We start from the raw sequence: 14,675 nt of genomic DNA, 5'->3' as shown, positions 1-14,675 counted from the left end.
TGACCAGCTCCAGCTCAAAGGATTTTCCCAGCAGTGGCTGCTCTCACTCCAGGCCTTTATCTGTACCTCAGATCAGCAGGAGCTGAATACAAGATTTGTGCCAGCAGGTACAGGCTAGGTTGGGAGTGGACAAAACTGCAGCATTTCAGGTTCTACTTGGAATTTACTCAGATATAAAGAGTCAAATGTTTCTCCTTTAGCAGCCACTACAAAAAAAGTACAGAGCACTGATCTATTACAGAGCATTGTAAACTGTGAGGAGGACAGTATAGAACTTCAAAAGAACATAGACAAGTTGGTAGAGTGGGCAGATAGGTGGCAGATGAAGCTCAATGCGGAGAAGTGTGAGGGGATGCACTTTGGTACAAAGAACATGGAGAGACAATATAAAATAAGGGGTACAATTCTTAAGGACGTGGCGGAGCAGAGGGATCGGGGTGCATAGGTCATTGAAGGTGGCAGGACAGTGGTGCGAGCAGTTAGTAAAGCATGCAGTATCCTGGGCTTTATTAAGAGGAGCATAGAGTACAAGAGTGGAGAGGTTATGCTGAGCTCATATAAGATGCTATTTAGCCCTCAGCTGGAGTATTGTGTCCAGCTCTGGGCACCACACTATAGAACGGATGTGAACACATTGGAGAGAGTGCAGAAGAGGTTTACAAATATGTCTCCGGGGTAAGAAACTTCAGTTACGAAGATAGATTGGAAACGTTGGGACTGTTCTCCTTGGAGAAGAGAAGGCTAAGAGGAGATTTGATAGAGGTGTTCAAAATCATGAGGGGGCTGGATAGAGTAGATAGGAAGAATCTGTTCCCGCTCTGAAAAGGATCGAGACCGAGAGAGCACAGGTTTAAAGTGATTTACAAAAGAAGCAAACGTGATGTGAGAAAAATCTTTTTCACACAGCGAGTGGTTCGAGTCTGGAATGCACTGCCTGGAAGTGTGGTGGAGGCAGGTTCAATCGAGGCATTCAAGAGGATTATCACTAGATGATTATTTGAATAGAAACAATGTGCAAGGGTAAGGGGAAAAGGGAGGAGAATGGTGCTAAGTCATAATGCTCATTCGGAGAGCTGGTGTAAATATGATGGGCCAAATGGTCTCCTTCTGAACCCTAACAATTCTGTGATTCTGTGACATTATCTGATTGGTTTTCCTTGTGGGAACTTTTATGTTTTTCATTCTAATGGTTCAGTTTCTGCTGTGTTTCTCAACCAAGAGGCAATCATTTCTATTCCTGCTCGCTACTGGATGGTGCAAAATACTTCAATCAATTAAATATTTTTGAAGTGCTGATATCTGTTGTGATGCTGGAAATGTGTCAGTTAATTTACTCACAGCAAAGTCCCACATACAGAAATGACATCATGACAAATAATGTTTTCAGTAATGTTGGTTGAAGGAGAAATATTGGCCAGGAGACCAGGGAGAATTCGGCCACTCTTTCTTGAATAGTGCCATGGAATATTTTGCATCCAGTTATGATGTTAGCTGGAATATCTGCTCAATTCTCTGGGGTGATACTAGATCTCACACAACCCTCTTCCCACAGAAAAACAGCAGTTTAGAGGTCTACTAATGGAAGTCAAATTACTTTTGGTTATTTTAATGGACTATCTCTTTAAATCTATGAGCAGTGGGCAGCCCAGCTCCACAAGCTTTTCACACACAATCTGGAAACAGGCTTTTTATTGGGGTGTGGGGAGCTGTGTAGCTGTTGGGATGAGGCTCTTTGTCAGAACACAGTACTCTCCAAACAAAGGGTCAAAGGGACTCGAAATGTTAGCTGTGTTTCTCTCTCCACAGATGCTGCTGGACCTGCTGAGCTTTTCCAGCATTTTTTGTTCTTGTTTCAGATTTCTATCTGCATCCAGCATCCATCAGCAGTATTTTGCATTTACTCTCTGATCAAATCATGAGTTGTCTGCAATTTTCCGTTTGAATGTCAGACCTGATCTGCAGGGTGTCTTTGTTTTCAATGTGTCTCACTTCTCACTTCCTTGCATGTCTGACCTATCCACATGTTCTTTGTTTTGCTAATGTCTTTAATTTCTTCAATGCTTCTTTCCATTGTTTCCATCTCACTCAACAATGCAGCAGTTTACATCACAGAAACGAGCTGAGATAATTTCACTTTGGGTACAATCGGGAAATTGCACGGGAAGAACACTTGAAATTGTGCAGGTTAGGTTAGGCTTCTGGCCACCAATTCATTTGGAAAATCATGAATGCAAAATCTCCCTGAACCAACGCAACAAGGCAGAATAATAAAAAGTAACTTTATTTTCTCTGTATTCCTTGATGCATTTGAATGGTAGGTGACAGATAATGTTTCAGTGATATATCTGAAACTGGTTTATTGTAATAAAATGAGAATTTGTAATCTGGGTGACCAGTTGTCCCTGAGTAAGCTGATTTAAAATGGCAGAAAAAAAATTATACTGAACCACTTAATTGTTTCATTGGGACACATCAGTAAGTTTCTTATTAAATTAAACAATTCTGATGCGACAAAAACTTTTAAAACATGCCGATGTCCACTACATGCTTTAACCTGGTCTTGCAGGGTATAGCAGAATGGTGCAACTCCCCTGTTTACGATGAGCAGATGTAACAGTCAACAGAACAATGTTTTTACAGCTGCCTGACCATGCTTTACATTTCTTCTGAAACTGCTCCTCATTAAGAGTTGCTTTTCTCACCTTCAATGTGCCATTTACATGTGGGTATTTGCGCTGAAGTTCAGCTCAGGGCCTTGCAATTTTTCTCCTGTGCAGCTAGGCCAGACACTGCCCCCTGTTGGATTTCTGTGCAACTGTAGGCACAACCACACTAAGGCAGTTGTCCACGTTAGAAAATAGGGTGACAGCACCTGTACCCCGCTTCACCCTGTTGGCTGCAGTTTCTTTTGCCTGTGCCAGCCTTCCTATCCTTTGTGCTGTACTCTCCTTCCCTCCACTTTCCTCAGCACAGCCTTAGTGAACCCAAGACCACGGCTCATTCTTCTAAACTCCAGAAAATATTGGCCACTCCATTCAATCTTTACTGAACCATTGTTGCATCCCTACTATGGAAAATATATCCTTCATTTGGTGAGGAGACCAAAACAATGGTACACAATACTCTGGGTATGATCTCGCCAAAGCTCCGTTTGTTGCAGCAAGAATTCATGTAAACACAAATAAGGATCCTCGGCTTTATAAATTGAGGCGTGGAGTCCAAAGGGAAGGAAGTTATGCCAAACCGTTATGATACACTGGTTAGGCTACAGCTGAAGGAACAGGAAGTGACGGAAGGTAAGAAATGCTTTATCTGATTGTGCTGTGCAGCAACACAAAGGTTGACAATTCTTCAGGTGTGAACCCTGGTGAGCACCACTGATCTTTTCCAACTATTAAACCACTGTCCAATAGCACAGAGTGAAATGTGCTCCTGTTACATTTTCCTGAAACTGAAGTCGGTTAAACACAGCAGCCCATGTTGAGCAATGTACATTGAGTTTGGCTGCTGGGTAGTGATGCAGCAATGATGTCATTAGCACAGTGACCTAAGACGCCCCAATGCTCAGGCCCAAGAATCCAGGCCCAAGTGTCACTCCGTGCTGAGATTCTACCTCTTCCCGGTGTTGGGAAGAATGGATATGGCTATGTTACCAGAGAACGCTCCATTCAGTTGGAACCTGCTGTATCACCTATCCCTTGTGGAACAGTTTATGCAGAAAAACCTGTTGACCACAAGTCCATCAGGCAGTGGGCTGCACGTATTGTAATGTGGTCCTGCGGGAAAAGGAGATAGTGAATGCTGTCGGGTGGTTTCCTGAGCTGAGTGTCAAAGTAATTTGGAAGAATGCCTCATCACCAAAACTTTCAAATTAGCATTAGGATGTAGCTTGGCTGATAGTGACAAAGGCCCTCCCCATCATGTGCATGACGGGTGTGGACACCTGCCTCATCAGCTTGGATCAGGAGAAGGCCTTTGACAGAATATCGCACACCTACATGGGGGATGTGCTCTCCAAAATGGGCTTTGGGGAGGGAATTCGAAATTGGATCCAACTGCTCTACACTAACATCAGTAGCGCAGTATCAATCAATGGGTGGGAAACAGATAGCTTTCCGATCAAATCTGGAGTCAGGCAGGGCTGTCCTCTCTCGCCTGTCCTTTTCGTGTGTTGCATAGAACCCTTTGCCGAGTCCATCAGGAAGGATCCGGGCATAAGAGGAGTGACGATCCCAGGCAGTGGAGGCACTCAGGTAAAAGCCTCCCTGTACATGGACGACGTCGCCGTCTTCTGCTCGGATCCGCTGTCGGTGCGCAGACTGATGCACATCTGCGACCAGTTCGAACTGGCCTCGGGAGCCAAGGTAAATCGTGGGAAGAGCGAGGCCATGTTCTTTGGGAACTGGGCTGACCGATCCTTTGTCCCCTTCACTGTCAGGGCTGACGGCCTGAAGGTGCTGGGGATATGGTTCGGAGGGACCGGGGCATGCGTTAGAAACTGGAAGGAGCGAGTGGCTATGGTGAAGAGGAAACTGGGCATGTGGGAGCGACGCTCCCTCTCCATTGCGGGTAAGAACCTGGTCATCAGGTGTGAGGTACTCTCGCTGTTGCTGTACGTGGCGCAGGTCTGGCCCATTCCAGACTCCTGCGCGACGGCGATCACTCGAGCCATCTTCCGCTTTATCTGGAGGTCGAAAATGGATCGTGTCCGCAGGGACGCGATGTACAAGCCTCTAGATAAAGGGGGAAAAAACGTGCCCAACATCGCCCTCATACTGATGGCCACCTTTGTGTGCGGCTGCATCAAGCGGTGCGTAGACCCTCAGTACGCAAACACCAAGTGTCACTACGTGCTGAGGTTCTACCTGTCCCCGGTGTTGCGAAGGATGGGTCTGGCCACGCTGCCGCGGAACGCTCCAAGTAGTTGGACCGTGCCGTACCACCTGTCCCTGGTGGAAAAATCTATGCAGAAAAACACCTTTGACCACAAGTCCATCAGGCAGTGGTCAGCACGTAACGTCCTAGAGGCCCTGAGGGATAAGGAGAGGGTGGACCCTGTGGGATGGTTCCCCGAGCAGACTGTCAAAGTCATTTGGCAGAATGCCTCATCGCCAGAACTTTCCAACAAGCACCAAGACGTAGCTTGGCTGGTGGTGAGAAAGGCCCTCCCCGTCAGATCCTTCCTACACGCCAGGAAGCTCACCCCCTCTGCACGTTGCCTTCGAGGTGGCTGTGGTGGGGAAGAGACCGTTGTCCACCTCCTTATGGATTGTGCCTTTGCAAAGAAAGTCTGGAGAGAGATGCAGTGGTTGCTGTCGAGGTTCATCCCGAGCAGTTCTGTGACACAGGACTCTGTGCTCTACGGGCTGTTCCCAGGGACACACACCGAGACAAACATCGACTGCAGCTGGAGGATCATCAACTCGGTGAAAGAGGCGCTTTGGTCTGTCCGAAACTTGTTGGTCTTCCAGCACAAAGAGTTGTCCCCGACCGATTGTTGCGGACTGGCACAATCCAAAGTCCAGGACTACGTGCTGAGGGACGCACTAAAGCTTGGGGCAGCTGCCGCAAAGGCGCAATGGGGAAGGGTCGCTGTCTAAGACCTTTCTGCCACAGCGCACCGAGAGACTGGGAACTGTTTAGAGCCCCTCGGGCTGTACAGATCAAAATGAAAGGCTGTAAATGATTGTAATATTGTTTGTACTGACGCACCTGGTGATACATTTTGTAAAAGTTTAACCTGGATTGTACCCTTGTAATGTTGTTTTTGAAATGGTTTGGAATGTGATTGAAGATATTTTATGAATAAAGTATATTTTTACAAAAAAAAAAAAAATCTGTTCTTATCAGTTTAATATCTGATACGTCCCTTATCTGGGGACCTTATATTAAATTGATTTTTGGAGCAGGGAGATGGAATAGGGGCTTGCTCCGTCCACTCCACGCATCGACCCGGTATTGCAGTATCTCTGGGAATGGTGCACCACCCCTTTCCAGGGGATTTTCAATGCTAAAAATAGTTTTCTTACAAACATCTGCTTTCTTTACTTTTCAACATGCACATCTTTCAAAACACAACTTTCTTTCTTTCTCATCGCTTCTCGGCCTTTTGGCTAACATCAAGTGTTGCAGGGGCGACACCATGGTCCTGCCAAGGCAAGGTCGGGATGGAAGGCCGATAACCAATCGCAATCCAAATCCATACCGTGGGTTACCTATCACCGTCCGAGTCACGGTGAACCACAGCGAAGGAGGATCACCTATGGATCGGGGCTTCTTCACCAGGAGGATCCTGTTGAAGGCGTGCGGCTTCCAAGCTACGGAGATCTTCACCCTGCACGACTCCCGCAAAGGCGGTTATTTTGACGTGACGTTCAAGCGGGTGGCAGACTGCGTCCGGCTCCTGAGGGTGTTCGAGGAGAAGAGAGACCTGCCGGAGATGAAGATCCTGACGGCGGAGCCGCACTTTTCTCTGCCGTTGCAACGGGAACGTGAGGTGATGGTGCATGTGTACAACCCCTTCGTCCCTGTCGCCGACGTGGTCACCTTCCTCACCAGGTACTTCGATAAGGTGGGGAGCAGCACCGAGATTCGAGACGACTTGGGGATCTGGACAGGCAAACGCCTGTTTAAGGTCACGCTAAAGACCGATGGTAAGGGAGCCATTTTCCACCCTCCCTCCAGTTTCGCCATCGGGGGAAACCGGGGCTACCTGGTCTACGCTGGGCAACCCAAGCATTGTCGCTCATGCGGCAAGGCTGGTCATGTGGCGGCCAACTGCAGCGCCTCCCTCTGCAAGATCTGCAAACAGGAAGGGCACCAGACAAAAGACTGCAAACAGGCCAAGTGCTGCAACCTGTGTGGCGAGGCAAGTCACCTCTACAGGACCTGCCCCAAACGCTGCCGTACTTACGCACAGGCAGCCAAAGCCGACCAGGGGGAAGCAGAAGGAATGTTTCGTGTCACTCCAACCACCAAGGCCCCCAGGGAGCTCAACGGGACAAAGGAGGACACAGAGAGAGACAAGGTGGAGAAAGAGATTGAGGCAACAGAGAGCCAATCAACAGCACTACCCCCTGAACCTCCCAGTCCTCAGGACAGCGAATTAATGGAGGAGGAGGCAGCAGTGGAAAAGCAGCAGGGGGAGTGGCGGACGGTGAACAACAAGAAAAGTAAGAGGGAGCGAAGAAGAAGCAAAGGCGTTTCCCAGAGAAGCGGCAAGAGGCGTCTCCCATCCGACACGGACGACAAGGGCAGCAGCTCTTCGGATGATGAAGTGCCAGGGCGGCACCGACAGAAGAGGCGGCAAAGCTCCAGGGCGTTGGAGGACGAGACACCCGAGCTCCAGAAAATTGGAGACAACAAGGAGACCAACGCACCCCAACTTTGCCTGCAACCTGAGGAGGCCAGTGCACCACAGCCCCTGGAATCTGGGAGCAGTGAGGCAATCATCGCACCCCAGCTCCAGGAAGCCGGGAACAGCAACACCCCAGAGGGGGTGAGTTTTGGAGAAGCTTCTCCAGCAAAGGTCATCTCAAAATCCGCTCTCTACGTGAACCTCCAGATGCCACCGGAGCAGAACACGGCCAAGGAGATCTACCTCAGCCCATCCAAAGTGAAGGAATTTGAGCTCACTACGGGTATGAAGGAGCAGACTAAAGGTCTGGGACTCTCAGAGACAGTGGGTTTGGTAGGAGAATAAATGCTTTAAAATGGGTTTAAAGATTGTATCCATAAATGTGCGTAGCATTAAATCTACTACGCGATGTGTTGCGACCTTGGACTACCTAGCCAAGGTCAAAGCTGACCTGTTGTTTCTGCAGGAGTGTGCGATACCGCACCTCAGCTCCTACAGGCAATGGTCACGATGGTGGTCCCACGGGCCATCGATCTGGTCGGGCGGAAACGACTCTCGTTCCTCCGGCCTGGGTATTCTGCTGCGGGGAGGCAACTTCACCGTCTCCGAGGTCAAGGAGGTGGTGGGCGGGCGACTCCTCGTAGCAGACGTAATGTACAAGAACGCTCCACTCCGGTTAATTAACGTGTATGGCCCGGCACAAGGGGCTGAGCGGCTGGAGGTTTTTCAGCAGCTCCCACTGCTGCTGGCGACCTCCAGGCCGGTCATACTGGGCGGGGAGTTCAACTGCATCATCGATGCGGCTGGACGATCCGGCAGGGCCGGCAGCAGATTGGACGCTACGTCCAGATCCCTGATGGAAACAGTTAAGGATGCCAAGCTGCACGACGTCTTCAGCAACCCTGCAGACGGAGCGCAGCGTAGATACACCTGGTCGCGGCCAGACGGGTCCATTCGTTCCAGGATAGACTTCCTGTTTGTGTCCCGTGCATTCACAGTCAGATCCACCGAGGTCAAGCCGGTGTTCTTCTCTGACCACTGCCTCCTACTGGCGGACTGCCACTTGGAGAAGGACCTGAGGGTGGGCAGGGGGGCATGGAAGCTAAATGTGCAACTGCTGACCCCAGAGAACATTGAGGAGCTCAAGAGGGATTACAAAGGTTGGAGAACCGTGAAACCCCTCTTTGAGTCCCTGACAGACTGGTGGGAAGTGATCAAGGGAAGCATCAAGAGGTTTTTCATCCGTAAAGGCACCCAGAAAGCTAGAAAGGAACAGAGGGAAATGTCCCGACTCCAGAAAAAGATGCAGAATCTGCTCCGGCTGCAGTCGATGGGGGTCGATGTCAAGGAGGAGCTCCAAGAGGTGAAGGGCCAGCAAGCCTCGCACTTTGCCTCGGAGGCCTCCAAGATCATCTTCCGTTCCAGAGTCCGCTCCGTGGAGCAGGATGAGACGTGCTCACGTTTCTTCTTCCAAAAGGTACACAGAGAGCGCTCTGTGATCAGCAGCCTGAAGGAAGAAGACGGCTCAGTAAAGTCATCACGGTCCGACATTCTGAGGATCAGCAAATCCTTTTATGCCGGACTGTATGACGTGAAGCCCACGGACAGCACGGCCTCCCAGTCCTTCCTGTCCTCTATCACGGAGGTCTTAGACCACAGTACGCGGGAGAGCCTGGACAAACCGCTAACTCCTGACGAACTGACTAAGGCCCTCGAGTCCTTCGAGAAGAGTAAAACCCCCGGAAGCGACGGCTTGCCGGCGGAGTTGTATTCGGCTCTGTGGGACTTGATCGGCCCAGACCTGCTAGAAGTGTACGAGAGTATGCTCCTGGCCGGCAGCATGTCAGAATCCATGAGGAAAGGCATCATCACCCTCATCTACAAGCACAAGGGGGAAAGGGAGGAAATTAGAAATTGGCGACCCATTTCACTGTTGAATGTGGACTATAAGATTCTGTCCAAGGTCATCGCCAACCGGGTCAAATCCGCTCTGGAATTGGTGATTCACCCTGACCAGAGCTGCTCTGTGCCAGGCAGGAAGATCTCTGACAGCCTGGCGCTGCTCAGGGATACGATTGCCTATGTACAGGACAGGGGTGTGGATACCTGCCTCATCAGCTTGGATCAGGAGAAGGCCTTTGACAGAATATCGCACACCTACATGGGGGATGTGCTCTCCAAAATGGGGTTTGGGGAGGGAATTCGAAATTGGATCCAACTGCTCTACACTAACATCAGTAGCGCAGTCTCAATCAATGGGTGGGAAACAGATAGCTTTCCGATTAAATCTGGAGTCAGGCAGGGCTGACCTCTCTCGCCTGTCCTTTACTGTGTTGCATAGAACCCTTTGCCGAGTCCATCAGGAAGGATCCGGGCATAAGAGGAGTGACGATCCCAGGCAGTGGAGGCACTCAGGTAAAAGCCTCCCTGTACATGGACGACGTCGCCGTCTTCTGCTCGGATCCGCTGTCGGTGCGCAGACTGATGCACGTCTGCGACCAGTTCGAACTGGCCTCAGGAGCCAAGGTAAATCGTGGGAAGAGCGAGGCCATGTTCTTTGGGAACTGGGCTGACCGATCCTTTGTCCCCTTCACTGTCAGGGCTGACGGCCTGAAGGTGCTGGGGATATGGTTCGGAGGGACCGGGGCATGCGTTAGAAACTGGAAGGAGCGAGTGGCTATGGTGAAAAGGAAACTGGGCATGTGGGAGCGACGCTCCCTCTCCATTGCGGGTAAGAACCTGGTCATCAGGTGTGAGGTACTCTCGCTGTTGCTGTACGTGGCGCAGGTCTGGCCCATTCCAGACTCCTGCGCGACGGCGATCACTCGAGCCATCTTCCGCTTTATCTGGAGGACGAAAATGGATCGTGTCCGCAGGGACGCGATGTACAAGCCTCTAGATAAAGGGGGAAAAAACGTGCCCAACATCGCCCTCATACTGATGGCCACCTTTGTGTGCGGCTGCATCAAGCGGTGCGTAGACCCTCAGTACGCAAACACCAAGTGTCACTACGTGCTGAGGTTCTACCTGTCCCCGGTGTTGCGAAGGATGGGTCTGGCCACGCTGCCGCGGAACGCTCCAAGTAGTTGGACCGTGCCGTACCACCTGTCCCTGGTGGATAAATTTATGCAGAAAAACACCTTTGACCACAAGTCCATCAGGCAGTGGTCAGCACGTAACGTCCTAGAGGCCCTGAGGGAAAAGGAGAGGGTGGACCCTGTGGGATGGTTCCCCGAGCAGACTGTCAAAGTCATTTGGCAGAATGCCTCATCGCCAGAACTTTCCAACAAGCACCAAGACGTAGCTTGGCTGGTGGTGAGAAAGGCCCTCCCCGTCAGAACCTTCCTACACGCCAGGAAGCTCACCCCCTCTGCACGTTGCCCTCGAGGTGGCTGTGGTGGGGAAGAGACCGTTGTCCACCTCCTTGTGGATTGTGCCTTTGCAAAGAAAGTCTGGAGAGAGATGCAGTGGTTGCTGTCGAGGTTCATCCCGAGCAGTTCTGTGACACAGGACTCTGTGCTCTACGGGCTGTTCCCAGGGACACACACCGAGACAAACATCGACTGCAGCTGGAGGATCATCAACTCGGTGAAAGAGGCGCTTTGGTCTGCCCGATACTTGTTGGTCTTCCAGCACAAAGAGTTGTCCCCGACCGAGTGTTGCGGACTGGCACAATCCAAAGTCCAGGACTACGTGCTGAGGGACGCACTAAAGCTTGGGGCAGCTGCCGCAAAGGCGCAATGGGGAAGGGTCGCTGTCTAAGACCTTTCTGCCACAGCGCACCGAGAGACTGGGAACTGTTTAGAGCCCCTCGGGCTGTACAGATCAAAATGAAAGGCTGTAAATGATTGTAATATTGTTTGTACTGATGCACCTGGTGATACATTTTGTAAAAGTTTAACCTGGATTGTACCCTTGTAATGTTGTTTTTGAAATGGTTTGGAATGTGATTGAAGATTTTTTATGAATAAAGTATATTTTTACAAAAAAAAAAAAAAAAAATCTGTTCTTATCAGTTTAATATCTGATACGTCCCTTATCTGGGGACCATATATTAAATTGATTTTTGGAGCAGGGAGATGGAATAGGGGCTTGCTCCGTCCACTCCACGCATCGACCCGGTATTGCAGTATCTCTGGGAATGGTGCACCACCCCTTTCCAGGGGATTTTCAATGCTAAAAATAGTTTTCTTACAAACATCTGCTTTCTTTACTTTTCAACATGCACATCTTTCAAAACACAACTTTCTTTCTTTCTCACTCACCCGCACCATCTACACACAAAAAACACGCACGCTCACCCAACGCTCACAGACACCACTCTCATCTCACAAACACTCTACCTCACTCATACAAAAACATCTTTCACTTGCAAATACACCTCTCAAACACTCTCTCAGCTGCACCTTTCGCCTCACAACATTTTCAACCAGCTCTCTGCTGCCGCTCCCGCCCGCTGCTGCTGCTGCTGCTGATACAGCAACAGTCAAAACTCACACCTCAAAGCTCACACACTTTACACAGCTACTCGGAAACGTCTACATCCACGTTCACACAATCCTTACACTGCACAAGGAGCCCATTCCGCCCGTCGTGACTGCACCAGCTCTCCCAATGAACATTTCACTTCGTGCCATTCTCCTGCCTTCTCCACGTAACCCAGCACATGCTTTCTTTTCAAATAATCATCTCATTCCCTCTTCAATTGAACCTGCCTCCGCCACGCTATCAGGCGGTGCATTCCAGACCCTGACCACTCGCTGCTCCTATCACTTTTGCTTCTTCTGCTAGTTACTTTAAACCTGTGCCCGCTCCTTCTCGATCCTTTCATCGGTGCAAGCAGTTTCTCCCTATCTACTCTCTCCAGATACCTCATGATTTTCAATACCTCTATCAAGTCTCCTCTCAGACTTCTTTTCCCCAAGGAATACAGTCCCAACTTCTCCAATCTTACTTCATAACTCAACTTCCTCGCCCCTGGAACCAAACTCGTAAACCTCTTCTGCACTCTCTCCAATGCCTTCACTACCCTCCTAAAATGCAAGTCAAAATGCAATCCATCAGAGTCAGCATGGCTTTATGAAGACTAAATCGTGTTTGACTAAATCGCTAGAGTTCTTTGAAGATGTGACAAGCAAAGTGGATAATGGCGATCCTGTAGATGTAGTATGTCTGGACTTCCAGAAGGCATTTGATAAGGTGCCGCACAAAAGATTAATACACAAGATAAGATCACACGCAGCTAAGGGTAATATATTTGCTTGGATAGAGCTTTGGCTAACCAACAGAAAGCAGAGAGTCAGGATAAATGGGTCTTTTGTGGATGGCAAGCTGTAACTAGTGGGGTGCCACAGGGTTCGGTCCTTGGGCCCCAACTATTTACTTGGATTCAGGAGTAGAAGGTACCATAGCTAAATTTGCAGATGACACCAAAATAGGTGGGAAAGTAAGTTGCAGTGAAGAAATAAGAAATTTACAAATGGATATGGACAGGTTAGGTGAATGGGCCAAAATTTGGCAGATGGAGTTTAACGTGGATAAGTGAGGTTATCCAGTTCAGCTCCTACAGGCAATGGTCACGGTGGTGGTCCCACGGGCCATCGATCTGGTCGGGCGGAAACGACTCTCGTTCCTCCGGCCTGGGTATTCTGCTGCGGGGAGGCAACTTCACCGTCTCCGAGGTCAAGGAGGTGGTGGGCGGGCGACTCCTCGTAGCAGACGTAATGTACAAGAACGCTCCACTCCGGTTAATTAACGTGTATGGCCCGTCACAAGGAGCTGAGCGGCTGGAGGTTTTTCAGCAGCTCCCACTGCTGCTGGCGACCTCCAGGCTGGTCATTCTGGGCGGTGACTTCAACTGCATCATCGATGTGGCTGGATGATCCGGCAGGGCCGGAAGCAGATTGGACGCTACGTCCAGATCCCTGATGGAAACAGTTAAGGATGCCAAGCTGCACGACGTCTTCAGCAACCCTGCAGACGGAACGCAGCGTAGATACACCTGGTCGCGGCCAGACGGGTCCATTCGTTCCAGGATAGACTTCCTCTTTGTGTCCCGTGCATTCACAGTCAGATCCACCGAGGTCAAGCCGGTGTTCTTCTCTGACCACTGCCTCCTACTGGCGGACTGCCACTTGGAGAAGGACCTGAGGGTGGGCAGGGGGGCATGGAAGCTATTCGTGCAACTGCTGACCCCAGAGAACATTGAGGAGCTCAAGAGGGCTTATGAAGGTTGGAAAACCATGAAACCCCTCTTTGAGTCCCTGACACACTGGTGGGAAGCGATCAAGGGAAACACCAAGAGGCTTTTCATCCTCAAAAGCATCCAGAAAGCTAGAAAGGAAGAGAGGGAAATGTCCCGACTCCAGAAAAACATGCAGAATCTGCTCCGGCTGCAGTCGGTGGGGGTCGATGTCAAGGAAGATCTCCAAGAGGTGAAGAGCCAGCAAGCCTAGCCCTTTGCCTCCAAGAACATCTTCCGTTCCAGAGTCCGCTCCGTGGAGCAGGATGAGACGTGCTCACGTTTCTTCTTCCAAAAGGTACAGAGAGAGAGCTCTGTGATCAGCAGCCTGAATGAAGAAGACGGATCAGTAAAGTCAGCGCAGTCCGACATTTTGAGGATCAGCAAATCCTTTTATGCCGGATTTTATGACGTGAAGCCGACGGACAGCACGGCCTCCCAGTCCTCCTTGTCCTCTATCACGGAGGTCTTAGGCGACAGTACACGGGAGAGGCTGGACAAACCGCGAACTCCTGACGAACTGACTTAGGCCCTTGAGTCCTTCGAGAAGAGTAAATCTCCCCAGAAGCGACGGCTTGCCGGCGGAGTTGTATTGGGCTCTGTGGGACTGGATGGGCCCAGACCTGCTAGGGGTGTACGAGAGTATGCTCCTGGCCGGCAGTATGTCAGAATCCATGAGGAAAGGCATCATCACCCTCATGTACAAGCACAAGGAAGAAAGGGAGGAAATTAGAAATTGGCGACCCATTTCACTGTTGAATGTGGACTATAAGATTCTGTCCAAGGTCATCGCCAATCGGGTCAAATCCGCTCTGGAATTGGTGATACACCCTGACCAGACCTGCACTGTGCCGGGCAGGAAGATCTCTGACAGCCTGGCGCTGCTCAGGGATACGATTGCCTATGTGCAGGACAGGGGTGTGGACACCTGCCTCATCAGCCTGGATTAGGAGAAAGCCTTTGACAGAATATCGCACACCTACATGGTGGATGTGCTCTCAAAATGGGGTTTGGGGAGGGAATTCGCAATTGGATCCAGTTGGATCCTACTCTACACTAACATCAGTAGCGCAGTCT

General features: G+C 50.2%; 2 pseudogenes; both read left to right on the top strand.

Annotated features, from left to right (window-relative positions):
- Positions 1-5,812: 5,812 nt before the first annotated feature.
- Positions 5,813-5,989, top strand: LOC144674225 (U2 spliceosomal RNA; annotated as a pseudogene).
- Positions 5,990-11,331: 5,342 nt separating this feature from the next.
- On the top strand, positions 11,332-11,512 carry LOC144674226 (U2 spliceosomal RNA; annotated as a pseudogene).
- Positions 11,513-14,675: the final 3,163 nt, after the last annotated feature.

The sequence above is a fragment of the Cetorhinus maximus genome, unplaced genomic scaffold (assembly GCF_964194155.1).
Source record: "Cetorhinus maximus unplaced genomic scaffold, sCetMax3.hap1.1 HAP1_SCAFFOLD_592, whole genome shotgun sequence".
NCBI lineage: Eukaryota > Metazoa > Chordata > Chondrichthyes > Lamniformes > Cetorhinidae > Cetorhinus > Cetorhinus maximus.
This window is presented reverse-complemented; position numbering and strand designations above follow the sequence as displayed.